The 27,028-nt window shown below is 54.3% G+C and overlaps 2 long non-coding RNA genes across 4 annotated transcripts in view; one reads left to right on the top strand and one right to left on the bottom strand.

Annotated features, from left to right (window-relative positions):
- LOC141567531 (uncharacterized) overlaps positions 1-27,028 on the top strand; it is a 55,754-nt gene that overhangs the window by 13,352 nt on the left and 15,374 nt on the right. For all 3 annotated transcript variants that reach the window (XR_012490232.1, XR_012490233.1, XR_012490231.1), the window contains exon 3: positions 24,898-25,069. This is a non-coding gene — a long non-coding RNA (uncharacterized LOC141567531). The remainder of the gene's footprint in view (positions 1-24,897; positions 25,070-27,028) is intronic.
- Positions 24,947-27,028, bottom strand: part of LOC141567529 (uncharacterized) — a 277,594-nt gene continuing 275,512 nt past the window's right edge. The window contains exon 8 of the long non-coding RNA XR_012490227.1: positions 24,947-25,067. This is a non-coding gene — a long non-coding RNA (uncharacterized LOC141567529). The remainder of the gene's footprint in view (positions 25,068-27,028) is intronic.

The raw sequence follows: 27,028 nt of genomic DNA, 5'->3' as shown, positions 1-27,028 counted from the left end.
CGTCAGCACCAGGCGAGGAAGCACCCACCCTGGAGGCCGACGTTGGTTCCCTTGGCAGCCAGCTGGCTCCTGGGAGGCAGGATTCTACTGCTGAAGGCGGGTGCTGCTGCTGGAGGCGACACCTCCGATTTATCCCCATCAGGTCTCCACTAACAGTGGTGGGGACTGCGATGGGGCAGCCACTGTCGCTGGTGCCGTCCTGCCTCTGTGAGGTGGGGTCTGCCACCCCCGTGGCTCCCGGTCTGAGGGTTTCTTTGTTCTGACTGTTCCCGTGCAAGCAGGAAGCAGCCCTTAACTGATGTTGGGGGGTGGGGGTGCTGGCTGAACACCCCAGGCCTCGCTGTTTAGCTCTGACCCCGCGTGTTCTGTCTACACTGACCCTCCAAGTCCTCGGCTGGGGCTGAGCCTCGGCGCCCACGCCGGGGTCCTCCTCAGTATTACACCTTTTCTTGGCTTCCTCTCCGCCCCTTTCTCATTCCTCACCCCTTCCCCATGGTATTTGTGGGCTCACCTCCTCAATGGACATTGGTGCTCTAATTTCGTGGTCTGCTCCCGGGGAAACCTGCTGAGATTGTGGCTCCGAGTTGGGCTGCAGGCTCACCTGTGGGATCAGAACCCATCACGTTACTGTGCCGGACAGAAGAGCTTCCATGGACAGGATCCGTCTTCCCCGATGGGCGCTATGGTTTTGAATAGCATGTCCTCTTGTTTCATACATATACGTGTGTGTGTGTGTGTGAGTGTGTGTGTAATTAAACACTTTTACTTTCTCCTCTTGGTAACTTGCTGCTTACTCCACCAATGTCTGTGGAGTAGAAAGCAGGGAAGCTAAGTCCCTGTGATAAAGAGAATCATAGCAGTAAAGGGAGGTGGCCCGGCCTGCAGCCATGTCTGTGTGAGGAAGAAAGGGCTGAGAGCCCCAGACGGGCATGCAGCCAGGATTGTGGGCGTCGAGGGGCTCCCCCCCAGGCTGCAGGACAGGAGGTGCAAGGAGGCGTCTGGGACAGGAAGCCAGTTGCCCCTGAGGGTGGTGCCCTTGACGGAGGGGCTGCCAAGGTAGCAGGAGGGAGAAGAAGCCGGTACAGGCTCTGGATGAGCAGGCTGCTTTGTGGGGAGCTGGGGTTCAGTTCTGTCGGATCCCTTTGCAGACGCTCTGGAACCACCTCTGGGCTGTTGTACCCAAGGGACGGGGCAATCACGTGTTGGTGCACTGGACCCCATTTGTCGCCGGTGGAGGGCCGTTCCAAGGGGCATTTCACCCCAGCCCGTGGAGTCAGCCCTGAGTACGGGATCCATCCTGCTGCCAGGAAAGGCAAGACTCACTGTTGTTTGCCATAAGAAGCCTTTGGTTTACACCGAAATGGTCATTGTCAGGGGTCTAGGTAGGTTCTGACAGTGCTTGTGACACGTCTCTCCAAACTGTAATGTTATCCCTGGACGCGTAGAGTGGAAACACCCTGGCCTGTGGAAAATGGGGCGTTGTCAGGCATGTCCATCTGTTGGTCCTTTAACCAAGCAGCACATCTGCTTTGAGCACCTTTGATTGTATCCGTCCCTCTGTTCTGTCCCACGGGGGGGACCAAAGAAAGGAAAGCTGTTATCCCTGGGTTTAAACAGCTCACCAGCCGTTGGAGAAGCAACACTCACAAGCCTGGAACAATCAATACCGCGGGCACTAAGCTGCCGAGCTGACTGAGTACTGCACACAGCCTCTTTGCAAATGGGACCGTGGCTCTCTCAGTGGTGGTCATGGCGTGAGGGTGTCTCTTCTGCCACCAGGCCCTTCCCCAGTCTGGCTGGAGCTAGAAAAGCAGCCTTTCTCTGGAGGCACCAACGGTCAAGCCTGTTAGATGCTAACAGCCATCGGCCACAAGCAACGGGTATGTTCCTGGGAAGGGAATGCGTCTAAGGCTGGGCTCTCAAGGAGCAGACTCTGAAACAAGGATCAGAGGCATGTGGGTTGCTGGGAGGTGATCCCGAAAGCACTGGGACTGGGGTGGGGACATGATCCAGAAAAGGGAAGAGGCCAGTGTAGAATGAGTTAATGAGCAGATTACCGCAGGGGCCAGCTAGGGCTGACCCTGCTGGGAATTCTGGGGCAAAGGGTCATTGGGGCCACTGCGACCAGCGGCGGTGGACAGCTGTTCCCTGCGATGTCCCCATTGCAGAGGGGTTGGTGAGCTACTGGCCGTGTCTTTACTTAGGCAAACAGCTCGGTGTTAGGAAAGGTTCTTGGTTACATCTCCATCTTGGATCAGGGAGCATTTGGGGTTGCTGCGTAGCTCACAGCAGTGTCCCTCTTTTGGGGACGCTCCCAGTGGCCGTGCCTCTGTGGCATGGCACTGCCTCTGGGTTTTAGCTGGTCAAGCCAGTGGGAGGGACCAGCTTCACACTGAGCCACTCAGTTTCTCTCCCGTGACTTTGAAATGAGAAACAGACAAAGGACGTGAGGTCACTGCACGTGGGTCCTGTGGACAGTCCCTTGGACTGCTGAGAACCCCACAGTGCCCTGCTCCCCAGCCCCGCCTTCTTACGTCCTGCTGTTCGAACTCTTTTCCCCATTCTATGCTCTTCTAAGAAATTCTCTCTTTTAAGAGTCAAGAGAGTCAAGGCTTGTTTTCTGTTGCTCGCTATCAAGACGATGTTAAGATGCGTTTGTGTGGACTCAATTTCGAAAACCCTGGGAACCTGAATGGTGGGGCCATGGCAGGGCTCCAGACTTTTGTCCAACTCAGTGGCACCATCACTACTGCAGGGGACTGTGGATCCCTCAGTGGCTACTCATCGTGCGAGGGTGTTTCTTCTGCCACCAGGCCCGCCCCCACTCACGCTGGAGCTGGAGAAGCAGGTGACTGCCCGCCGGACTCTCCAGCCCCACCCAGAGCTCAAACACCAAGCAGGCCGACCCCCACCCATAGGAAATCCTGGCAGATCGCAGGCACGTCTAATGTTGCAAAAATACACCTACATATCCTCACCGAGCTGTAAGCAAAAGCACGCAATTCATGCAGTAAGTTAGATTTTAATGGCGACAAAGCAGTTAATCCCAAACCCTCAGTAATGGAAATCTGTTTACCTTTTGGGAAAAAAATGAGAGTTTAAACTGTGAGCTGAGTAATGGTCTGGACAGCAGGCGCCCATACCTCAGTGTATTAAATGTTTTTCAGTCAGCCTCTGTTGATTATAGAAAAGTAAATTTGCTTAGCTGCTAAACACCAAGCGTTCACTTAGAAAACGGTAAGGAATGTAGCGAGAGCTTTTCCTTCTTGTGAAGTGATCGCTTCAAAGATGTGTAAACACAGGGAGCCATTTCCAGGGGACAGGGACACAGGCCTGGGCACGGGATATTTACATGCTGTGGGAAACGGCTCTTGCTTTGTTAAGCTAGGACTCACAGTCCTCTTAGCCTGGATCTTGGGTGTCAGTTGTCCTACTGGGGTGGGGAGGGGAAGGCGGGAGCCTGCTGTGGGATTGGGGTTCAGACTTCTTTTGGGAGGGTCAAGTTTTCACTTCCGTGCTCATTTGGTTCGTAGTCAGACACAGGAGTTCCCCCCAGAGAGAGGGAGCAAAAGAGTTTTAGACCGGAAGTCGGGGGGCCTGGTATTTTCTACCGTCAGCCGCTATCTTGCTGTGTGACTTTGGATAAGACACTTCCCCTCTCTGTGCTGGGTAGTCTCACTATGAAAAGTTGATCAGAGATTTTTGTTTTTCCAGTTCATCCTGTAAATTAGTGCTTCCCCAAGTCAGTGACAGTCATTTCAGACATGATGCCTGGGTAACTCCTGGGTTCCATCTTTAATGGCATTCTCCCGCTCTTTTTATGGTAATAATAGTAACAGCTGACACACGCGTGATGCTTGTCACCCGACAGTCACTGCTCTTAACACTCTGCATGCCTTGTCTCATTTAATTCACACCAGTGTCCCGTGAGATAAGTACTAAATTACCCCCATGTTAGAGATGGGAAACGGAGGCACAGAACGAGGCAGTAACCTGCCTGAGGTCACAGGGCAAGAAAGTGAAGACGTCAGCCTTACACCCGGAGCACTGGGCCCAGACATATCCACTGAGCTGTCTGTCATAGTCTCTCATCCCACATCTGTGAAAGCACTGGCGTTTTATTTTCCTTTTCCTTTCAGATCTCTGGCCTCTCTGTGGCATATTTCTGTCTTTTAGGAATGTCAGAGTTCAGAAACGAGTCAGCCAACCTCCGTTAAGTGGTCTGTGTGCATGTGCTAGTGTTGGTCGCCACAGGACAGAAAGGAGAGGGGGCTGGCCTGGCAGGCTAACTCACTGTCTGCCCCATGCGATCTTAATTACATCCCTGCCTGGGGGGGACAAATGCCCGAGCTGTAGAGGTTTAACTTGCCCGTTAACACCCTGTCTGCTGTGCTACTGCAGTGCCTGGAGCTGAGTGATTCCTCCCCAGCCAGTGACCCCTGGGGGTGGCTCCGTGGAGCCCGACAGTGACACACAGGATGCGCTGGCACCGTAAACACTCCCGAGAAGCAGCCCTGGGGTCCTGGGTGACTGCTTCCACGAGTTCTCATTCACTCTGTTGTCTCACAGGCTCTGGCCAAGCGACCTCGCTGGTCCCCCATGTTCACATTCCCCCGTTCAGTCTGGGACACCTGCTGTGCTGTGTGGCCCCAGTGGTACCTCTTCCACTAGACTGAGTTCCTCGGGCAGGGACGGTGTCCTCGTCCTCCCGACTCTGACAGACAGGATAGACTCTCATAGACAGGAAAACTGACCGATGAGGGCTGAGTGGGAAAGATGTAGTAGGCCCAGCAAGAGTTAACAGTCCACCTGAAGCTAGCTAACCAAAGGAGGGACCCAGGTGGTCGTGGGACTGTCAGGTTGAGAAGCAGGTCCAACTCCAGGACCTCAAATGCTGTCTCTCTCACCTCTGCTGCCTCTGTGGCTCCTTTCTCAGGCTGATTCTCGTCACATCAGAGCAGCCAGCATTCCATGCTTCCATTTTACCAGTTAAGCAAATTCAAATAAAAGAGAATGTTTTCCGGTGATTTCCACCAGTTTGTTGGGTCTGACTGTCGCTTGTTCAAAGGCAAGTCAGCCATGATGTCTGGGAATCAGAGGTCACTGGTGGCCGGGCATGGCTTTGAGGGCCCTCTTAGGGCTGGGAGCTGGCCAACCTCAAGGAATGAGAGCAAGGGGGAAGCTATTGTGACGAGCGGTCAGGGAGCGGTCGCTGTGGAGGAGGGTGTGAGCCAGGCAAACGCCATGGACTTCCGCGAGAGAGCTGGAGCTGGGACCCAGCAACGTCAGCTCACGTGCTGGCCCAGAGGAGCGTGTGCAGGTGGAAAGAGGAAGCTGCCTCCGGGCCCGTCCCCTGTAAAGTAAGATTTGCCTGGTACCTGCCAGGCACTTGGAGCGTGCTCAGCTGTTGACACGGGGAGAGAAGCGTGAACTGTGTGTTCAATGGCTCCCCAAGTTCTGGCCCTTTAACCCGCCTACCATTTCTGGGAGGAAATTTCCCCCAGTCTGTGTCCCACAACATGTTCCCCACAATGTGTTTGTGAAGATCAAGACCAAAAGGCAGCCCCACGCCCACTGAGCAAGTCAGTGGCAGAGCTGGGATTGAGTCCAGGGCGTCTCTGGAGAGCTGCCCTGAGACGTCTACACGGGGAGTTGGCTGCCGGCCCCGGGGGCCTTAGCTTAGCCAGCGTGCCCTCCGCTAAGCTGCTGTCGCTCACAGCTGCGTTTATACCCCAGGCAGTTGTGTACTGGCATTAGCACATCCTTTGCAGGAAGGTTTCTCATAGTGTCAGCAAGCAGAAATGGCTTATTTGTCCCCTGATGGCCCATATGGTAGGAAATAGCCTCGCTGTCCATTGTGGGCCAGGAGAGCGCCATCAGGGATTGCTTTTAAAAACAAACAGGACAGCAGTAAAGAATTTTGGAAAGAACCCACTGCCGCCTCTTTCTCTGGATCTCCCCATTGCTCCACTAATTTCTCTTTTCTCAAAGCATGACCCAGCAGTTCGGTGTGCAAACGGGGGCCCCCAAGCAGGCAGCAGCTGCAGTCACAGCTGCAGTCACTGACACCTCCTGTGCTGGGTTAGCGGGCCTCCCTGTGCAGACCATGAGCACCCTGAACGTCCCCCAGGGCCAGGAGTCCGGTGTGCTCTGCCTCCCCCGGCTCCTGGCTCGGCTCAGGTGGGCCTTGGTGCACAGAACCCTGGCAAGGCAGCCATTCAAACATGTGGACAAGATGTGTAGAAGTGGTGCTGCCTCTCCCTGCCGCCATCTAGCAGGACAGGACAGCTGACGTGCTCACCCAGCGGAGGGACAAATGCCCAGCCGGTGACTAACTACAGCCCAGAGACTCAGCCGGGCAGTGGTGACACACGTGGTGGGGAGTGAAGCAGACAAGGCTCTGCCACAGCGACCCGAGCACTTAGTAGGAGAGACGCACTGAGAATCGTCGTCTCAGTGGTGACCATGAAATCACAAACGGTGATCATTAGGAAGGAAAAGGAGCAGGGTCCATGGGAGGGCACCGTGGGCGCCCTGCCCAGAGGGCAGGAGGGCTGTGAAGGTCATCAGAGGACATGTCCGTGAAGAAGGCAGGACAGGCAGAGACGGCCTGGGCTCAGAGGCTGCTGGCTGCTCGCTCTCTGCATGATCCTGGGCAATTCCCCTGATCATACGTTAACCTAAAAATAGAAGACCTTTCAAAACGAGAGGCAACAAGCATTTATTTGAGATAAAAAAAAGAATAGCTCTTTGGCAGAAGCCCAAATAGTGTTCCGATGAGGAGACAAAGGCAAAGGGTCTTTGTGAGAAGGAAGGCACTTGTGTAGTGCAGGTAACAGCGCAGTGGTGCTAATTCTAAAGGTTTTTACAAGAATTTTCAGTCCCCTAGTCCTAACAACTGCAATCTTGTTACCTCTGCAGAGTTCTCTAGGCCCAGCCCGAAGTTATTCAGTCCTGTTTCAACAGCCGAAACTTGGAGGCATAAGACGTGGAAGGCGGGTCGTCGGGCATGGCAGCTCCAGCTCCATTTTAAAGTGGCTCCATTTGTGATTATTTTTCTTTTTTGACATGTGAAATGGGGGCTGTGGTAATAATAGTTCCTATCTCCCGCTTGGTAGGGCCATTCATGGTGATCCTGGTGGATGCTGACAGGAGCCTGGCACGAGAGCCCTGCAGAAGCATCCGCGGGCGCCAGAGCTCACATAAGCAGAGCCTGAACGGCGAGCTGGAACCCGCAGAGGTGAGGGAGGAGGTCCAAGACTGAGAGAAGGATGCCTGTGGGCGTGTGGGCGCCGAGGCCGAGGCCACCGGGAGCACCGCGCACGGGGAGTGTGGCACGCAGGCTGAGATGAGGGCAGGCCCTAGCGGGGACGCAGCCGCTCACTGCAGGTGCCACGAGGAGCCTCCACCGGGAGCCTCTGCTGGGTCCAAGGCAGAGGAGCTGCCTGAGCCGAGTAATGGCTGAGGGAGACGGGCTACAGGGACCAAACGGGAGGAGGCAAGCGAGGAAGCCAGTGTCTGGCGCAGGCTTCCGCGTCTGCTTTGCTGTTGCAACCCAGGGGCTGCTGGGACGGGCAAGGTTACTCTCCAGCTCCTGGATGAGTGTTCAGCTAGCGGTGGGCGACTTCCTGGCCATCCCTGGTCTGCAGGTGCCCCCAGCTGGGAAACAATGGTTGGTCCCATCCCGGTGAAGAGAAGGTGGACAGCAGCCCCAGTGCACGTCACAGGGCCCCGTGGGTGCCTTCATGAAAGGTGCAGGGAACAGGGGAAAGGTCAGCCTCTGCTCTGCCTCCTGGAGCCCCGGATCCAGCACAGACCTTCCTGGTCCTCCGTTCTCTGCAGGGTTGGGGTCTGATGGAACGTGGTGCTGCCAGCTTCTGTGACGCTCGGAATTAGTTGAGAAGTTTCCTCACATCCTGCATGAATTCCCTTTTCGGTGAGGGTAGGATCTTAAAGAAGAAAAAGAACACTGAGATTCCATGATAGGAAAGGAGCACTTGACTCATTTAAACTGATTAATTTCATATAAATACAGTAGAGATGTTATGAACAGGGATTACAGATGTTTCAAATGAAACGTGTAACTCCAGAACACATGTGACTTTTAATATATTCACGGCACAGTCAGTCCCTGTCATTGTTGTATTTTAATCTTGGTTCCATTACATTTGTCTTCACAATGTCAAGTGGAGAATGCCAAACACTAAGATATTTAAATTAGATCAGCCTGACCTGAGATGCACATTTCATATAGAGCTGTCGTGAATCTGGTGATTCAATTTCGAAGACTTAACATGTCAGATGATTAAAAGTGTGGGGAGGGGACCCTTGAGCCTCCCCCGCCTTGCGACATACCTCCTGTCTCCAAAATGTCTTTATGTCATCTGAGCACCTGTCTCGGCCCATCACCTTTTCTTGAAATCGTTATAGATCAACTCACAAGCCTGACAGTTAAAGATCCTCACTGTTCATCTCACCAGTTAATGCTCCTGTAGGTCCCACCAAATTCCTTGCATAAGGGGCTCTGGGGATCTGGCACAACCAAAGTCAGATGCCACCTGAATACCATGGTCCAAGGTCAAAGTGGGGGCAGAGCTCAGGGCTGAGGCCTTTAAAACCAACCGGTGACTCTGCTCCGCCCTCAGACGCAGGGACACGGTACCTTCCAGGTTTGCACGTTATTCCCTCATTGGCCATTCAGTTCACAGAGCAGCCAACACGAGGATAAATGGGAAGATGTTTATGTGAAATACTTCACTGAGAACAGCTCATCATCTTGTTCTGTGGCCACTGAGAGGGTCATCACAACAAATGATTTGTAATGGGTGGATCTGAGCTATTTATCCCAAACTTTGCATTTGGTGACGTTATTACATTGGGTCATTTTTATGACTACTCTTGACTTTGAAATACCCTTGCCCTTAAGGCGAAATAATTGGAGACCAAAGTTCTTCCTACTAACAAGGCTGGAAGCAGCATCTCGTTAACCCCACGTCCCACCTCGGTCTGTTCTATTGTGCCAAGGACTCATCTGTACTGAGAATGAACGGGGGACTGTGTAAAGGACATTTCTACAGAGCCTAGGACCTTGTCTTCCCTTCAGTTTGCTTAAAAGTGGGCAGATTTCCACTCAGTGTAATAAAGAACTCTTAAACGTGCAGAGCTGTCCATCGGGGACTCACTTGCACCAGCGTATAGTGAGCTCTCTGACAAGGAGCATGCAAACCAGGCTGGTGAAATACATGCGGGACATGCGATAGCCACCATCTGAGGTCTCTTTCTACTCAGAGATTCTTGATTCTTTCTAAGCAGCTCCGATGCCACACAACAGTCTTTCTTGGGAAAAGACAAACATGGCTGCGGACCTGTTGTATGGTGAGCACGGTGGTGAGCGTGGTGGGGGAGTCGCTGCAGAGGTGCCAACCACAGTCAGGCTTCCAGAGGACGGCTCTCCACTGGGAGACTATCTCGTCTTCCTGACACAGCGAGTGGGCAGCCCCCCCACACACCCCTCCCCCGCGTCTTGACGTCTAGGCCCTCACCTTCTGCAGCCCCATCCACTGCTCTTATTTCGTGTGTCACCAGGAACACAGCCAGGTCTGGTTCAAGGAGGGCCCCGTGCCTGGGTCTCAGGGCCCAGCAGTGAATGGAGCAAGGAGGAAGGGGCACAGAGGCCACGCTCAAGTTAGCAGGAAGTGGCATCACCTGCTCAGAATAACTCAGGACCTGACCCACAGTGGGGCCGCGCACCTGACCCAATCAGCAGAGCTAGCCAGTGTCCCCAGCTCTGACCCCTGCTGGCCTTTGCTGGACCCCAGATTCCCGGAACTAGCCTCCTGCTGACAACCGTGTTGAGTCCCAGGTGACCCTGGCAGCGTGGTCACAGCTGTGAATCCACATCAACTCTAATCTCCAGGCCCACACGCGTTTCTTCCTCTCTTGTTCATTCCTTCGTGCCCTTATTTTTAAGGCCCTGGCACTTGTAATGTAAAAATTTTGCAAGATATGGGAATGGGCTATCTTCCCACTCGGGATGTTTTCATGGGTGGGGTCTAAGAAGAAAGGGGCAGACGGAAACCCTAGTGTGCACAGTGTTATAATCAGAGCGGTCTGACAGAGGCAGCCATGAAGATGGGATCAAAACAGGATTTTAAACGTCTTGCTTCTGGACGAGGTCCCCAGCTGTACCAATTACCAGTATTTACGTCAAACTTGACTAATCCCCAAAAGAAGGCAACTTCGAAGAAACATGGCTTCTTATGTCCGAAAACGCTCTAACTGTGACCACAGAACTGTTGATTGGCCCAAGTAGGAGAAAACAGAAGCCAAGACGACCTGCTTCACATTAGGTCCCTAGACGATGGGGGGGGGGGGGGGGGCATTGTAAGATTAGTCATTGTTAATAATTACTGAGCGCTCATTGGATGACAGGCAGGCTTCAGAGCATTTACACACATTATTTCATGACTGATCTTCATTTCACTTGCCTGAGAAAAGTTCTTGTTATCCCATTTTACAGATGAAGGACCTGAGGCAGAAGGACGGCCTACAAATTCCCTAAAGTCAGAAAGCTGCTGACAGAGCTGGAATTCAGAACCAAGCTCATACTCAGAAATATGAAATGTGTGTGTGTGTGAAGTGTCAGACTTCGTGTTACTTTTCACAAATCCTAAATGAATGGATCGTGTAATAGATGCTTCGAATGAGCCTGTCGCTTTGAGCATGCTGGTTTGGTGTGACTTTGCCCAGGCCCTGCTCGGAATCCCCTCACCTGGTGTCTAACCCTCTTCCCCTCTGGTAACTTTCTATTGTTGCTGTCTAGGTGTTTGTTAGTTTGTTTCATTTGTTTGTTGCTTTTTGTTTTATAGCCCATATAGGAGTGAAAGCACATGGTTCTTGTCCTGTTCCATCTGATTTATTTGAAAGTACTTATTTGTAAAGATATATGTACCCCTGTGTTCATTGCAGCATTATTCATGGTGGCCAAGACATAGAAACAACCAAAGTGCCCTTCAATAGATGATTGGATAAAGAAGATGTGGTACATATATATACACAGTGGAGTATTACTCGGCCATATGAAAGGATGAAATACTGCCATTTGCAACAACATGGATGGATCTTGAGAGTATTATAACGCATCTTCTATAATAGCAAAAAGTTCAGACAACAATATGTCCACAAGTAGAATATTTAAATTCATTCAAGGGAGTTGTAGAGTTAATTTTTGAATGTTTGTTTCCCCTCAAGATGTCTAGAGAGACAGGAAAATGTACCTAACATAATGCTAAATAAATAAAGCAGAATATAGATATACAATATGGTCCCAGTTATGTGGAACACTTCAATTTGTATCATGGAGAAATGATTGGATGAAAGTTTAAAGAGTGCTAATGCCGGCTCGACAGAGATGATGGGCTGGGCGTCCTTTTAGTTCTCTCATCCTTTTCCGTCTATATTTTGCAAGTTCCTGACAGGAAAAAAAGTGGGCAAAACGTTTTTAAGCTGCTAAGCTGACCCCTGGTTTGCTCCAGCTGTGAGGTTCCCAGCTAAACGCTGCTCAGAGTTTGGACCACGTCCCACGGGACCGAGTTCCCTGAGAGCCGTGACGCTGCCTCCGCCCACTGCCACCCGTCCGTCCATCCTCCAGTCATAGACAGTCGATGAGAGCGGTACCCATGTCCGCGGTTGGGCCAGTGCTTCCATCAGAGACACCGCTGGCCTGTTAGTGACCCTCACAGTCTCACTAATGATGGGGTTTCGTTTCGTTTGATGATTCCCTAGACCTTGAGAGTTGCATTTGGGTAGGACTCTAGTTATAACCTTATTATAATAAGGTCTTTGGAAATAGAGTGCAGACGCCTGATGACGTGAAACCAGGGCTCCCACTTGGTGCCCATTTCTCATGCTAAGTGACCCTCCGGGGCCTGCACGAATCTGCTTCATAATGTCTGAAGGACGGCACAGCCCTGAGCAGCCTTTAACACCGGGCTTGATGGGTCCCCTCTACTCAGGGAGCTGGGCATGGCTCCAGGCTCAGATCGCAGTTCAGCTCCTCTAGTGGGGAAGCCAGACTATGCCTTTCTCTCCAAAGGCCACTGGGCACATACGCTTTGCCCTCAGGATCCCACTCCCCCATCAGCCCGGCAGATAAACAGCGTCAGGCAGGAGCTTTCTGGTCAGAGTCCCCTGACCTTTCCCCCAGTGCTAGCTTTCTTGCCATCAAAATTGGGCAATTTGTCCGAGCGCCAGAGCCATGGGCACACACAGAACAGTTTCTCTTTACAACTCCCAGATCGATCTGAACAAATCTGCTCAAGTCCCTCTCTGGACAGAGCCCTCCTGTGCCAGCCTGCTGCCTGGACATGCTCTTATGCCCAAGTTCTAAACCCTGAAAAATTAGTTGCATAATGGAAAGGCTGACAGGCTCAGCCATTAAGACTCAAACAGTCACCAAGCAGCCTTACGCTGCCAAAGATATTTATTATCGTTTCCTCAAACAGCCACCCTTTAATACCTGCCACATACATGTTTGCTTACAAATGGGCTGTGCGGGTTTGGCTGCACTCTCTCGATTTGGCCCGATGGCTTGTTCTGGGGCCGTGGGTGCTGACAGGCAGCCCGTAGTTCTGCCCTGAGCTCCCGGGGTGGAGGCGAACAGCACCAGCCACCGGGATGAACTCTGAGTGCTGATGTAGACGCGGCACCGTGTACGGGCTCTGGGGCCACCGTGCTTACGGAAGCTTGGCCGGCACAGCAGACCTTCCCAGTGCCATCACCTCCTGGAGGGCAAGTCCGAAGGCTCCAGTCCCCAAGGCACCTCCACACACGCTTGGACATTTGCCGTTGATGTGCATGGAGTTGCAGCCTGGCTCCTGAAATGTGGGAGTAGCTGTCTTCATCCCAAGAGAGGCATCCACCCAGGCAGCCTGGAACAGGCTTTGAAAACTCATGGTTTAAAATGTATTCACTCAAATCCCTTCCATTTCTTCTCTGCCAAACCTCAGCCCAGATGGCTACTTTGTCTCGTTGTTTGTAGACTCGGACGTAATCACCCTACTGCCTGTCCACGCTGCCAGATCCCAGCACCCCACAAAGACGGGTGTGTCTCAGTAGCCTGAGCGTCTGCCTGGAAGTCTGCAAGGCCCTGGGAGCGGTGCTGTACGGCCTTAGATGGGCTCCCCTGTGCTCCCAGCTCCCGTCCTCACTCCTCCGGCCTGTGCAGAACTTACCTTCTGGATCTTGCCCTTTGTGGCTGCCCTTCTCTTTGTTCTAGAACATTCCATCAGGAGCCACGTTGGGCCCTGCCAGCAGACACAGAAGGTGCATACTGCCCGAAAGCCCAGCCCGATGCCAGCCACGCAGGAGCTCACCCAGCCCTGCCGACCCGACTTTGTCTTAGAAAACAGTGATGAGATGTATTGTGTGAATGAAGTATCCATGGAATGAGGCTGGAAAGGCTCAGTTGGAGCATTGATTTGAGAGCCCAGCGCTTGCCATGTGGTGACTGGAGTGAGTCCTCTGAGGTCCTGACAGCAGTGACCAGGCTGCTGCCACTAGCCTAATTCTGGCTCCTGTAGCCCCCTGGGAGGCAAGGCAGACGGGGTGCGTACCTGCCACACACTTGAGTCCCCGAGTCGGTACCAGGAAAGAGAGGCCTTACTGTAAGCACAGCAGTGCTTCGGGAAGCCAGCTACGCTGTCCAGCGGCTCCTGACAGAATCAGGGCCTGGATTTGAGTCACATCCCCAGGGGCTCAGGGACACCTGCCCATCCCCGGGGCGGAGGTGTGCCCTCCAGACCCCTTGGGTAGCCTGGCTCCTGTGGCCGTGGACCCAGACACTCAGCAGAGCTGCTGAGAAAGTCATGGCCGGCCCCGAGAGAGGGGCTCGTTTTGGCGGCCACGTTGTCCTGCAGCCGGCTGGCACTCAGGTGCTCCTTCCTTCCTCTCTCCTGGCAGATCGCCCCTGGAGGTGTTCACAGCTGGTGAGCAGCTGCCACCCCTCTGCCTTTCCCGAGCACTTCTGGCCCCAGAGCTGAGTCTAACTCAAACTAGGAATCAGCCACATTTGTCTCTGACCTTCCCGAGCACCCCTTCCCCCCAGCCTATAACTCCTGTTCTGATTCCCGAAAGAATCTGGCACCAATTAGAGCCCTGTGTGGGGAGCTTCAGAGGGACATTGGGTGCTGTTGTCAAGGTGAGGGTGGTTTGCAAACCCAGCAGTGGATGCCTGTCTGTACCACCCCCTGCAGCAAACCACGTGATATCCCCACTGTCTTCCAGCCCAAACTCCCCCGCTTCTCATCGCAGCTCTTACCCGGTCCAGCTCATGGATCCAAACTACCCAGTAAGTCACCACGCAGCAGGCCTGAGGGAGGCGTGGGGGTCCCGTGTGTGCTGAGACGTTGGACCTAGCAGGCTGAAGCTCACGGCCGGCCCAAGGGAGACTCGGGCCAGGTCGCGTCACAGCTAAACCAGCAGCGCTACACAACTTACTTTCAGAAGTTATATAAATTCTGTTCCAAATACAGTCAGCAGTTTGCTGCTTCCTCACCTCTGCACGTGGAGGCTGCCAAATCAATTGTTTTTAATTCCCTGGAGTTTACATTGTACTCTAGTGACCCTTTGTTTAGGGCAATGTGTGCAAATGGGTCTCACAGTCCCTTGGAAGCAATCTTCCAGCAGCCCTGCGTCAAATGGCAGAACACTAAAGCCCCATCCATGACTCTTTCCAGCCTCGTGGCCTCAGTTTCCCTGCCTGTGAAATGGGGGTTGCTCCCGTGAATTAGCATTATAGAGACTACTGTTTAAATTCAACTGAGAGAACTCTGAAGGCAAAGAGGGATACAGTAGACTTCTCCCCCACCCTCATCCTGCCCAGGTAGTTAGGTATTTATTTACGTGTTTCTGCATTATTTATGTAAGCGCTGAATTGAAGACTGACACTTACATGTGGATATTTTTGTTCCTTTCAGTGGCCCAGAATTTAACATCTTTGTGTTCAAATATCTGCAGGAGCCAAAAGGAAATGTAAATAGTGTAGCCATCAGGCTAGTAAAATGGGGAGCAGTGGGGTGTGGGTAGAATTGGAGGCCCCGGCCCAGACATTCATTTTTTTTTTTTTTTAACACTAGAGACTGGATTTAGCAAGGGGGGCCTGTCGTTGTGATGGCACCTACACAGGGAATGTAGGGACCTCTGCCATGGCCTGTGCTTTGCTTACCCTTCCGGTTTGTTTCTGCTTTTGTTATGGGGCCCTCAAAGGACCAGGAAGTCTGAGGAGGTAGAGAAAACATCCAGCCGTGCCCTCTGCCCAGGTGTCAGGAAGAATTCTGGAACCCAGAATCAAAGAGCGTCAGAGGTTTGGTTCTTGCAGAAGTCTGCGCAGAGGGGCTTGGTGAGACCCACGGAAATCTGGGTTAAAATGTTCTCCTTGGAGGTGAGCCTGGTTCTCGCCCATTTGGTCTTTTGACTTTGTGACATGAATTGGCTTTGTCATTTTCTTCTCTGGCTGACCCTGGAGCCCCAGGGGACACACAAACAGCAGGGATGGGTCTGGGCCAAAGCCCTGACCACCCCCAAGGTCTGCCCACGGGCGGGGGCCTCTCGCCAGCCTCGCTGTCCTGCTCTCACTGCTGCAAGAGCAGCGGCCAACACCACGTTCTTTTCTCTGTTTGTTATATTCACCTTCCCTGGGGACCAAATCTCGTAGGTTTTTCTCCAGCTCTGCCCTACCCGACGCTTCCCTCGGAGTCTGTGCCCTGCCTGTCCCTGGTCCTCGTCCAGACGGGGTGTGGATAGGTCCACACAAGCAAAGGGCAGTGGAGAAGGGCTGGGGACCCAGGCATGACCAGGAGCACAGCCGTTTGTTTTCTGTAGGACAGCTCTCTTCTCGCAGCCTGGCCCCTGCCTGAGCAGGGATGCGTCAGTGCCAGGACCAGGTCCCCTGCCATCAGCTCCATCCACAATACCCCAGGCGAGTTCTCTGGTTGGCCCCCTGGCTCAGTGCTCATCTGTGGAGCACCCAGGATCCCAAGGCTGGTGAGACCGCCCCATCTGGGCTGTGACCCTAGCGGTGGGGTCCCCCGAGGCACACAGCTGGAGGCAGCGTCTTCCAGGAGGGGTTCAGATGATGAATTAGTGTCCGTCCACCTGGCCGACATCCAGCTGTGCCCCCGCCCCATCCCAGAAGAGCAAGAACTGCGGGGGTGGGGGGGGCTCCAAATGGGCCAGATTTCTTAAGTGTCCTCCATCCCAAGGCCAGGCGCTGCCTACACGATGCCAGGCCTCCCGTCACAAATGGCATGTGTCACAGAGGATCCGTGACGCCTCACGCTGGCCAGTGGAACGAGTGCATCTGACCTCCACACAGCGTCCCACAGCCCTGCGAGGGGCGCACGTCGTCACAGATGAGGGTGAAGAAACCGCCCCGGCTGATGAAGTGGCCTTCGGACAGAGACCACGGCACCAGGAGGAGAGCTGGGGTTGAGCTACGAGAAGGATTTAATCCAGGAGGTTTTGAAGAAATAAAGAGAAGCAGAGAGGAGGCCTAGTAGCGGGCAGGATGTCCTCGGCAAAGGGACAGGAGCAGAAATAAGGTACCAGGCAGGGCGAGGGTCTGAGCCAGCTAGTTAGAGGGTGCTTGGGCGTTAGCAGGAGACCAGTAGCATCCTATACTATACGCTCGCACACACACAGAGCAGGTAAGCAGACATCACCTTAGCGTGGCAGCCAGATCCCAGTCGTGCAGAAGCTGCCTTCACCCTGAGGATACAGCCTCTGAACCCCATCCTTTTCCACTGCACCCTCATTTCCAGCAATGTCAGACGCCTGCTTACCACGAAGCAAGGGTGGCTGTCTGAGTGAGACACGCTCAGCTTGCCAGAGAGGCTGCCTCATGGGAAAGAGAAAACAAAGCCCAAGCCTTACAAATAGAGCTGTCCACTGATAGGATTCTCTTCTGCCGCTGTGACCAAATATTTAGTCACAGGGGAAATGGCGGATCGGACACACTGCCGGCAAGGTCGGGAGGTACTGGGCAAGCAAGCAGTGGGGAGGCCCCCAGGCGTGCGCTCCCCTCACCCCCAGACCTTCGAGAGCCCTTAGGGGGAGGCCCATCAGTAACCACAAAGCAGGCTTCGCTTTTATTATGCGGGGAAGCAGCCTGGCCCTGAAATCTGCTGCTTGCACAGACAACATTCATTCATTCAGACACAAATGAGATCAATTCTTAGCCGGCTCACAGGTCAATAGGATTTTGGGCAGCCGCAGAGTTCTAGAGATTACATTATTTTAAAGACTGCAGAGTTAAACACAAGCAGTCTAAAGTAGGGGAATTATTCGCTGTCACACGGGTGCCCCTCCCCCACGCAGAGCCGCTGTGCCTGTCTGCTTGGAGGGCTCCTTGCATTTAATCCCCAGCTGTCCCCTTCCCAGACACCACAGGGCTCTTTTGTGATCTGCTGGGTCTGGTGTCCTCAGCTGCCCCTCTTCTTCTCCATCCCAGAGCCTGGCACACACACGGGCACCTTGAAACCCAAAGGAAGAGTAGGGGAAGGAAGGAGGCCACATATCCCAAAGGGGGAGCCCGTGGGGAGTAGGCTTTTCCTACCTGCCATTCTCACTTGGAACAGAAAGGGCAGCGGAGCCCAGCAGCTTCCGACCCAACGCTCTGAGCCCAGGGCCCGTCCCTCCAGGACACGGGAGCTGCCTCAGCAAAGACCTTCGTGCGCCCTCCCCCTTGCAGCTGCCTCTGGCTGACCCTGCCTCCCCGTCCTGCCTTCTGTGCCGTCCGCGGGGCAAGCACCAGGGGCAGGCGCAGGGGGCAGCGGGGTCTCCACCCACCGTGTCGAATTGGGCTGCTTGTTCTGAAGCTGGTGCCAAGCCCCAGATCTGACTGCACACCAAAGAGCCGATGTCACATTGCAAGTCATTTTGGGAGGAGTGACAGGAAGTCACTGTGGATGAGGCTACTTTGGAGCGAAGCAAGTGACATTGCAGAGCGATTAATAACTGTTTCCCCACAGGCATGCGGGGTGGGGGCGTAGGGGGCAGAAATTCTTTCACTGCCTTTCCTTTGTGTGGGCATCAGACTGGAACCTCTGGGCACCTTCTCCAGCCGGCGTGTCCTGCCGACCTATTAAGTCGCACATTGATCATTAGCCAAGCTCATCCTCTGCCCTGAACTTAATGTCATTAGTTATCTTTTCCCTTCCCTGTTAGAACACTCTGTGATGGGTTTGCTGAGAAGGCAAGAGAGCGTGAGCCCTGCCCCCAGCTGTCCCCCACTGGAACTTTCCTTGGAATGGCAGACAGTCGTCAGAATGTCCTGCTCGAGTCCCGATGGAAGTCATTTCTCCTGGACTCTCAGGAACTGTCCCTATGACCATCAGGGGCCCTCTGGTTTCATAACAATGAGCAGGGAACCCCATCTCTGGGCCCCACGGCCTACGGACACACCCAGAAAATGCCACTAGATGCCCAGAGGCAGTGGGACCCCCGGTTGGCCTGACAGTCATACGGCTCATGCCCAGCCCCAAGGGTCCCTGCTGCCACCTGCCGGATGTGGAAGCCCACCTGGGCCTCGTGGCCTGCACGTGTTTGTCACCTGGCCCCCTGCCTCCCGTCCTGTGCCCTCTCCCCAGACACCGCAGCCCCGAGTGCAGGGACTGTTTTGTTTATCTTGGTATCCACATCGCCTACCCAAAGGTGTGACATCTGCAGTCGCTGGGTAAATGTTTCTAAATGAGTGGATATATTAATGAAGAAGCAAAATCAGGTGACTGAAAGCAATACCCAAAGGAACCGCTCGCGTAGACTCAGGGGCAGCAAGGACAGTCAGCGGGGAGATCAGAAGTGGGAATCGGCGGGGGTGTCCGCGCGCCCCGCTTGTCCAGCTGTGGTTCGTGCCCTCAGTCAGGCTTTGCTTCCTGTGGCAGATGTCTGAGGACCTTCCGGTCGTACCTTTAAGACACAGTTGAGTGGCTGTGATACTCCAGGCCCTGTGCCAGGTGTGGGTGTGAAGTGACAAGATGACAACAACAAAGAGCCCATTCCCTCTCCTCAGCGGGTCCCCACCTGGGGGGGGGGTGGGAGGGCACTGGCATAAACTCGCTGCACCCACACCCACTGCTCTCTGGGTCCGCGCTCGAGAACGGAAACTAAGGTTGGGAGAACAATCGTGTTGAGTTTGAAGAAGAGGGAAGGGTGCTGACCACACGTGAGACAGAGAGGGGTGGATGGAGCCTGCACCTCACGGCCTGGAGGACCGGGGTGTGTGTGTGGGGGGGTTCTGTCACAGCAGGTGGCCCCCAGCCACTGCCGTCCTTCCTGGAGGTATAGTGAGCATGGAGTCCACATGTCCACCAGGTGACGCTATAGGACAATGTATTGTTTCAGCACCGCAACCTTGCGTCCAGGATTCCTACAATGGACGGGTGCCAGGGGGTGCAAACTCCTTCAGACAAGCCAGGGCGGCCAACTGCTAGTCTTAGTCGTAGCTGAAAGGACCTGGACTCGAGGTCCAGACAGTTTCAGTTGCAGTTCAGCTCTTGCCTGTTTCTTTCAGCAGCTGTCGTATCCCCTCCCCCTCCCTGGGACAAAGGTCCTTCCAGGGGAAAGGAGAGGGTCGAACCGAAATGGTGCCTAAGCGTTTCCAGACGCAGATCCTGCCATGACGCTGCGGCCCATGGCGGGTGGAGGACAGGGACCACTAATCTGAGTTTGCAGACACCGTCTGTGCCTGAGGAGAGACGTGTGGCCTTGGGCTCAACAGCTCAACCTGTGGTTCCAGAAGGGTCTGGAGAACCTGTGACTTCGGCCCCTTCCCTCACCCGGTTCAGCCTCACCTTCTCTTCCCCCTCATCCTGCTCCTCCCCACATGAGTGACGTGGGAGCGCCCTGCTCAGGGCCCAGGGCCTGGACGTTGGCTCCAGGCTTTGCCAAGGACTTGCTGTGGGACCCGCAGGTCGGTGGCCCCGGGGAGGCCTCCAGCTCCCCTGTGAGAGAGGCAGGAGTAAGAGCCCGAATCCCGTCTGGAAGCCTCAGTTATGCTGTCCCCCCAGGAAGCCACCGAGAGTCCATTCCAGAGTGGATTTCCTGCTCCCAGCTGCCGTCCTGCAGCTGCTGCAAAGCTTAAGCCAGAGTGTTCCGGGGAGAAGAAGAACCCCAGTTTGAAAGGAGTTAATGGAGAGAAGAGACTATGAACTTTGGAGAGTTTTCCCCTCCACCCATCCCCTAGCAAGCTGGCCACCAGTCACATGGCCACCTGACTGACAAATGTCCTTTGGATGACAGGCTGTTTAATCTCATTTACAAAACAGAATTAACTCATGGTGGGAATACCCAGAGCCAGTTTCAAAGGGACATTTTGACAAAAGTGTTTGTTCCCTACTGTGGGGCATGGCGGGCAGACAGCTGCTTGGCACGGCCATCGGAGCTAGAAGGCTGTCCTCTGCCACGTCAGGCAGGGGCCTCTGCCCGGCTCCCAGGGCGCAGACACATCAGCCCATCTCTGAGCTCTCACAGGTCCTGTGAGGCCTGAGTGGTCAGGGGAGAAGAGGGGAAATGCTTGGCACACGGGACGTGCACGTGGAAGAGATGAAGGAAGGCTCGAGGACGGTGCCCTGCGGAAAGCTGCCAGCCCTTTGCTCTTTGCGGGCACTGGTCATTCCACACTTCTGGGGCTGCCGCAGACCAAACACCTCGCAGGAAGCTGGCACTGGTGAGATGAGTGAACAAGCTGCCTCCATGGGGTCACAGACCCAAGGACTCTTTCTTTTGCAAGTGGTTAAAACCAAGTTCACACTGATGTGGGGAGATGGGGGGAATAAAGCAAAAACAAGCCTGCACAGAGCTGCCAGCTCCCAGGGTCTGATTGCAGCACCCACAGACTTGGGTGTTCCAAGTGCCAAGAATTTGTCCTCACTGCCCCACTCTGGTCCCTGGAAGTTGGCTCTGTGTTCGGCAGGCTTTCTCCCATTACACCAGCTTAGCCACATCTCCCGCCAAAAACGAGCTTCCAGTTCCTAAAATACGCCGAAGTCTGGAGACCCACCCTCTTTGGGCCATTTGTGTCACATGCCCACCTGGGAATGAAACGCTGTGGCCATCAAGTGGACTGAGAATGGCCAGCTCTGAGTGACATGTGTTTTGGTGAAGTGGGGGGTCATTTCCACCCAAACTACAGGGACTGAGACTGGAGGAGACAAGATTTCCCGATTTCCCAAAATACAGTGAACGTGCCCCAAACAGCGGGTGAGTGGACTCTCAACGTGCAAACCAGGAGGGCTGAGCTGCACCTGCTCAGATAAGGGGCAGCAAATGGGGAAGGACTTACTCTGGGGGGGGGAGTGGGGAGTAGGAAACGGGTTCAGAGGCCAAAAGGCACAGGGGTGCTTGCGTCACAATGGGAGTTGAGCACAGATTCAGCGCATTGAGGGAGGATACAGGTGACACTGGACAAAGTCCCAGACAAGCACCCCAACCCAGGGCGTGGCCGCCACCCACGCGGCTGCAGGTTCTTGGCTGGAGGTGTCACGCATTTTGTCTCAGTTCAAGCATCGCAATAACCCCAGGAGGAAGCTCTGATTTTGTGGGCCTGGGAGGGCTTGTGAAGGGGCCTTTCCGGCACGTTCCCTGCTGGGGCTGATAGGAGGCATAACAGATGCTTTGAGTCCTAGGAAGGCATGTGAGCCGCGAGCCAGATGGGCTGAATGTGCAGCCTTTGTATTTGGGGGGGTCATTTGGGGGCTCAACCTCAAATGTAAATGCAGTGTGACATAACTGTTGGGCCCAGCCACACTGTGGGAACTCAGTGCCCTGCCCCTAATCGCAGGGAACAAGCCGTATGTCTGAGAAGACTTCCGGCCCCTAAGCCTGCAAAATGCTATGCGCTGTGCTCAGACATGGATGCGAAGGGGGCCGGCGGCCAACTTGCTTAGTGTAAAATCACAAGGTCATTTGTTTTATACCAGTGTGACTTTGACAGGCAACCAGTAAGCACATCACTGGCCTGACCTGGGCTGGGCTGCACCACGGCCACAGACTGCCCTTAACAGGTGCCCCTGTGGCGTGTGCCCTGCAGGCTCCCCTGCTGTTCCTTTGAGACCCTAAGGGAGGCCCCCTGAGAGGGTGTGCCTGCTGCGTAGGTTGCAGGCTTTGCAGGAGAGTCACGGGGTGAGGGGAGGCCGGGAGGTGGGTCGGGGAGCTGAAGCCATGTCCACGAGGCAGGCACTGCGCTGCTCCCAACTGTTCCGTATTAGGAATAAGCCCCCAGCTGTGCCTCATTCCGGGTCTCCCAGCCTCTGAAGCACACAGTGGTCTCCAGCTGTCTCTGAGGGCGCCCACGTTGTATCAGTCTCAGGAGGAGCCAGAAGAGCCAGCAAATCATGCTCCTGGTGACCTCGGGGGATCCAGAGTCCCTCTTACTTAACTGGAATTGGTATTTCTCTCATATCACCTGATTTTTTTGCACCATTATTATTTGAAATTCACATTTATGTTGTGCTTATGCTCTGTGGCCTCCAGTGGAATGGCAGCAAACCTGCATGCTTTGTTTACCTTGGTGTCTCCAGAGAATAAGGCAGGTTCTGGAACACTGTCGTATACTCACTATGTTGTGGGGGGGCGGGGGGAGCGTGTCTGAAGGCTGTGCACCAACAGTCTTGTCTGTGCCCTAAGACTATGGGTGATTTACTTACCTACATTCTCTGATGGTCTACAACAATGAGCATGTATTAGGTATTACTTATGTAGGGACTCAGAAAACACCACTGGAAGAAAAAGTGCCATTCAGAGAGGGGAACCACACAGGGCACTGAGTGCACTGAGCAAGAAGGAGGGGTCCTTAGAATCCAGGCAGACTGTCCTCAGCAGAGACCCGGAGACAGGGAGCCATTCACGCAACCACACAGCTAATCAGAGGCAGAGCTGAGATGCCAGCCAGGCTCATGGACCCAGAGCCGCTGTGCCCCTTCCACATGGAGCCCTGGCGGGCTTAAACCCTGGATCCAAAGAAAGGTGGGAGTCCTCTGTCTGAGGACAACAGAGAGAGAGGCACAAGCCTGGGAGCTCTGACCCACACCTGGAGTCCTGGATTCACAGGCCAGGTCTGGGCCCCGGGTGTCACTGACTTCCCACTGAAACAGCAGCCATGGCAGACAGGCTCTCCGCAGGGATCACCGCCTGTGTTCTCTGGTCTGACTCCCAACAGCCGGAATCTGCTCTTTTCCTGATGACTTACTCTCACTGCCAGGACCGTATCAGGTTCAAAGCGAGAGGTGGGTGGCTAGGAGCAGCCCAGAAATGACTGCCCGGTTGGTGGATGGAAACCTCAGCTCCCTTGCCCCCCCGGGGGGGGGGAACTCCGAGTACGTGCTCCACAGCCTCCCCCTCTCCCAGTGGATTCAATCCCCGCTGCCTGCTGTGGACCCTGCTCCAAAACACACCTGTGCCGACCACCTTCCCTGCCCTGTCTAAACCTCCAGCTAAACCTCCTGCACTCAAATCCTTGTCTTACGTTCTCTTTGTGTGTGTGTGTGGGGGGGGAGAATCTAAGCCAAGACCAGCCCCTAAGTGTGTCCCTTCTGTTCTCTGGTTTCTATTCAAATCATAAGGAAAATGTGAGTCAGCCCAGCAGACATTTATTGAGCATTTGGCATCTGTCAGTCACTTTATCAAATGCAGAATGAGGCATAAAAGACAAAAATGGGATGTGGTTGCCGCTCTCGGGAAAACTGGAGTCTGGGCCTACGGGGAGACGAGGAGACGTTACAGGGCACCACTGACGTCCCTTACTGATTAGCTTGCATTGTGCATTTATTGGGTATTGAACTGGGCACCAGAGGCTCAGACATGAATCACGAGACCCCAGATCTCACTCAGGTCCCAGAGGATGTGAGAATTATGCTCACAAAGTGAATGTCAGAGGGTTTGGGGAAAGGCCACACCCGTGGGAGCCCAAAGACGGCCCGATGGGTTTCTGGTGGTATGTGGTAGGGGTACCGAGAACTGTGATTCCTTTTTTCCCCTTTGATGTTATTTCTTTGCTACATGATTGAAGGTAAATCTTTACAATATCTCTGCAAAGGCCTCCACGGGCCTGGGAACGTAGCCCAGCGTGGTTATGCAGCTTCCTGGAAAACTCATGCACACGGCTCAATTTCACATGATTAAAAAGGAGGATTAATGAGATCATATACCTGAAATGCAAGTTATCTGTGTGTGTAAATCCTGGGAGTAATGCTCAGTGTCACTTGTAACGCAGTCATTCACGTGCTCCGAGTCCTCCCATTGCTCAGCGTTCATCCGTGCTTGTACTTTCTTTGAAATTTCCGCCCCCCTTTCGCATCCCAGTTTGGAACAAGCAGACTCATTTTACGACCCTGTCTTGGTAGGAGATGGCCTCTTGCCCACGCACCCAAGCTGGCCTCAGGTAGGAAATCTGCCCAAAGCTCGTGGCTTGCATGACCTGTGCTGAGCCTGAGAACCAGCCTCGCCAGAAGGTCACTCCCGCCAGCTGCCGTCCCTGCCCTGCACCTGGGGCCATAACTACCTCCAGACTGACTTGGCCGTTACTGCTTTTCTGGCCGCTCTGAACAAAAAGCCCCTGAGGAGACATGGCTCCCCCCAGAGGGGCTGGTGCCTTGTCTCCCAGCAAGAGAACGTGTATAAACTCTATTCAGTCCACCACAGCTCGATGCCTCGTGCTTGTACAGGGCGACGTCAGCAGCCAGTGTCCAGGCTCTGGAAGCTGTGTGACAGTGACGGCGATTCACTGGGACCAAGTGGCAAATGTTCTGAACACGTGATGCCTCCTTGTGTAAAGTATCTTATCCTGGTAGTTTTGTGTGTGGGCATCGCCTTGCATTGTTGTATTCTTGCGTTTTTAACCAACAGGTTTTTACGGGGCATCTGTTATGCCGTCAGCTCTGGTAACTTGTGTGAAGACGTTTGCAGGAGGTGTTTACAGGAGGACGTTGTAATAATCGGCAGGAAGCCCATGTGATGTCCCTGGCCTCTGTCTCCCTCCTCCTGCCTTGACGTGACTTGTTAAGCAGCTGCGTCGTCTGTGAGTACACAAAGAAAAGGGTTGTGCTGTCTCGTCCCTACACCCCGTTTTTAGCCCAGGACCAGACACAGCCCACGCCCGGACGTAATGGCTGAATGGACAGGGAGAACACGGGGTGGGCTGGGTCAGGGGCAGTCCAGCCGGCCCAGCAGCTGTGGTTTGGTGGCCCCAGACACTCCCTGTCCCCGCCCTCTGTACTCCACGGGGCCCCAACCTGTTAGCTAAGCCTCAGGGTCATGGCCCGCCCCAGAATCCTTCACAGGAGGAAGCATGCCCTTGTATCATCCTCTCCTTTCAAAATCAGCTCCATTCAAGTCAGCAGTGTGTGTCAGCCGTAAGAAATTGGGCAGAAATGCTTATCACTCAGAGCTGTTTTTCAGACTAAAGGCCACATCCAAATAACATTCACCGTCAGAGCTGGCAGAGCTCACTGTCAAAGCAGCCGTCTCTGCCGGCGCTTCTGGGCCCTCACCATGCCAGACCGAGGCCATACCATACGCTTGTGCTGCCCAAAGGCCTGGGAAAGCCCTTTGTGTGTCCCTACTGTGTGCCAGGCACTGCTCCAGGGGCCCTTGGCAAGTATCCCAGGCCCTTCTCGCAGGCCTGGCAGAGATTTGTCACATGCTCTCATTCTCGTTTCCAGAGGGGACAGCCCACAGCTCTTCTAACTGAAACAACCTAACCATCATTAAGTCTCCCACGAGCCCAGCGTGGTGGGCCTGGCACTCAGCCCTGCATCACCCTGTTTAGGGCCACATAAGGGTCAGGCCAGAGGCCACTCGGCGCACGGCTGAAGAAGGCGCTCACTTTCAGGATCCTTCCGTTTCCCATCCTACGCATTCCCCTCGTCTCCTCCCCTTAGTGCCTTCCCTTCCATGTAAAACAATCCTGCAGGCGAAGATATTTGCTCATTATCTCTTGATGCGGAAGTGAGTTCCAGAGAGGTGCCTTACAATCCCCAAGGGGCATAAAGAAAGCAAACCCTGGGGTTGGACCCCCCAGTCCTGTGATGCAACCACCAGAGAGCCCAGGGTTGGGCTGCTGACCCCTGCAGGGCCCCTGCTGTCCGGCATGGAGGTCGGGTGTCTGGGCGCTGCCCACCTCACCCGGGGGGCCTGCAGGTCTGAAGTGGAGCTGCTCTCCTGGCACGAGACCCTCCAGGCTCCGCCTCAGTCAGCCTGCTGTGGCCTTCAGGCAGCCTTCCCTGAAGGGTGACAGGTAGAAACAGGCACATGGGAGGCAGCAGTGCTTCCTTCCAGGGGCCACGGGCTTGGGCCCTCCCGGCGGACAGGATCCATTAGCTGTTGACCCGCAGACAGCTTTGTTTCCGACGCCAGCATCTAAGTGACTTGCTGATGGCGTTAGACACGTTACATAATAGCTGCACTGCAGTTTTCCCATCCGGAAAACGGGAGTAAAGTGATGCCGGTGGCCCGTTACGATTGTGTGAGTTAATACACTGCAAGGGCTTGCAAGCATGCTTGGCGCTCCGTCATTTCTTCCCGAGTCCAACTCTTATTACTTGGCTAATAGACATATTTGCCCCACACGGTGTTAAAATACGAATTAATGATCAATATTTACAAACCAAAGGAGTTCGTGTAATAGTATAGATTTCCAGCTTTTCATGAAAAATCAGATGCTTTGACAACGCTGGGTTTCTATGTCCAAATGGTCAGCAGCTGACACCTGCTGCCGGGAGCACCCCTCCTGGATGCCACACGTCCTGGCAAGGCCTCTTTGCTCACCGGGACCACTCACCTGGCCTCACACAGGCACCATCTGACTTGGTGTGTGCTCACTGGGCACTGGCCTAGGAACTGGCAAGACAGTCCCTCCTTCTGAAGCGAAGCAACAGGAGGAAAAGCAGGTTAGGAGTCTGGAGAGCGTGACCCCACTTGAGGGGCCAGGGACGAGAGGGGCTGCTGTGGGCTGAGGCTGGGATGGAGGCCCTCTGGG

The sequence above is a fragment of the Rhinolophus sinicus genome, linkage group LG11 (assembly GCF_036562045.2).
Source record: "Rhinolophus sinicus isolate RSC01 linkage group LG11, ASM3656204v1, whole genome shotgun sequence".
Lineage (NCBI taxonomy): Eukaryota > Metazoa > Chordata > Mammalia > Chiroptera > Rhinolophidae > Rhinolophus > Rhinolophus sinicus.
Note: the sequence above shows the minus strand (reverse complement) of the source record. Positions and strands in the feature narration are given on the sequence as shown.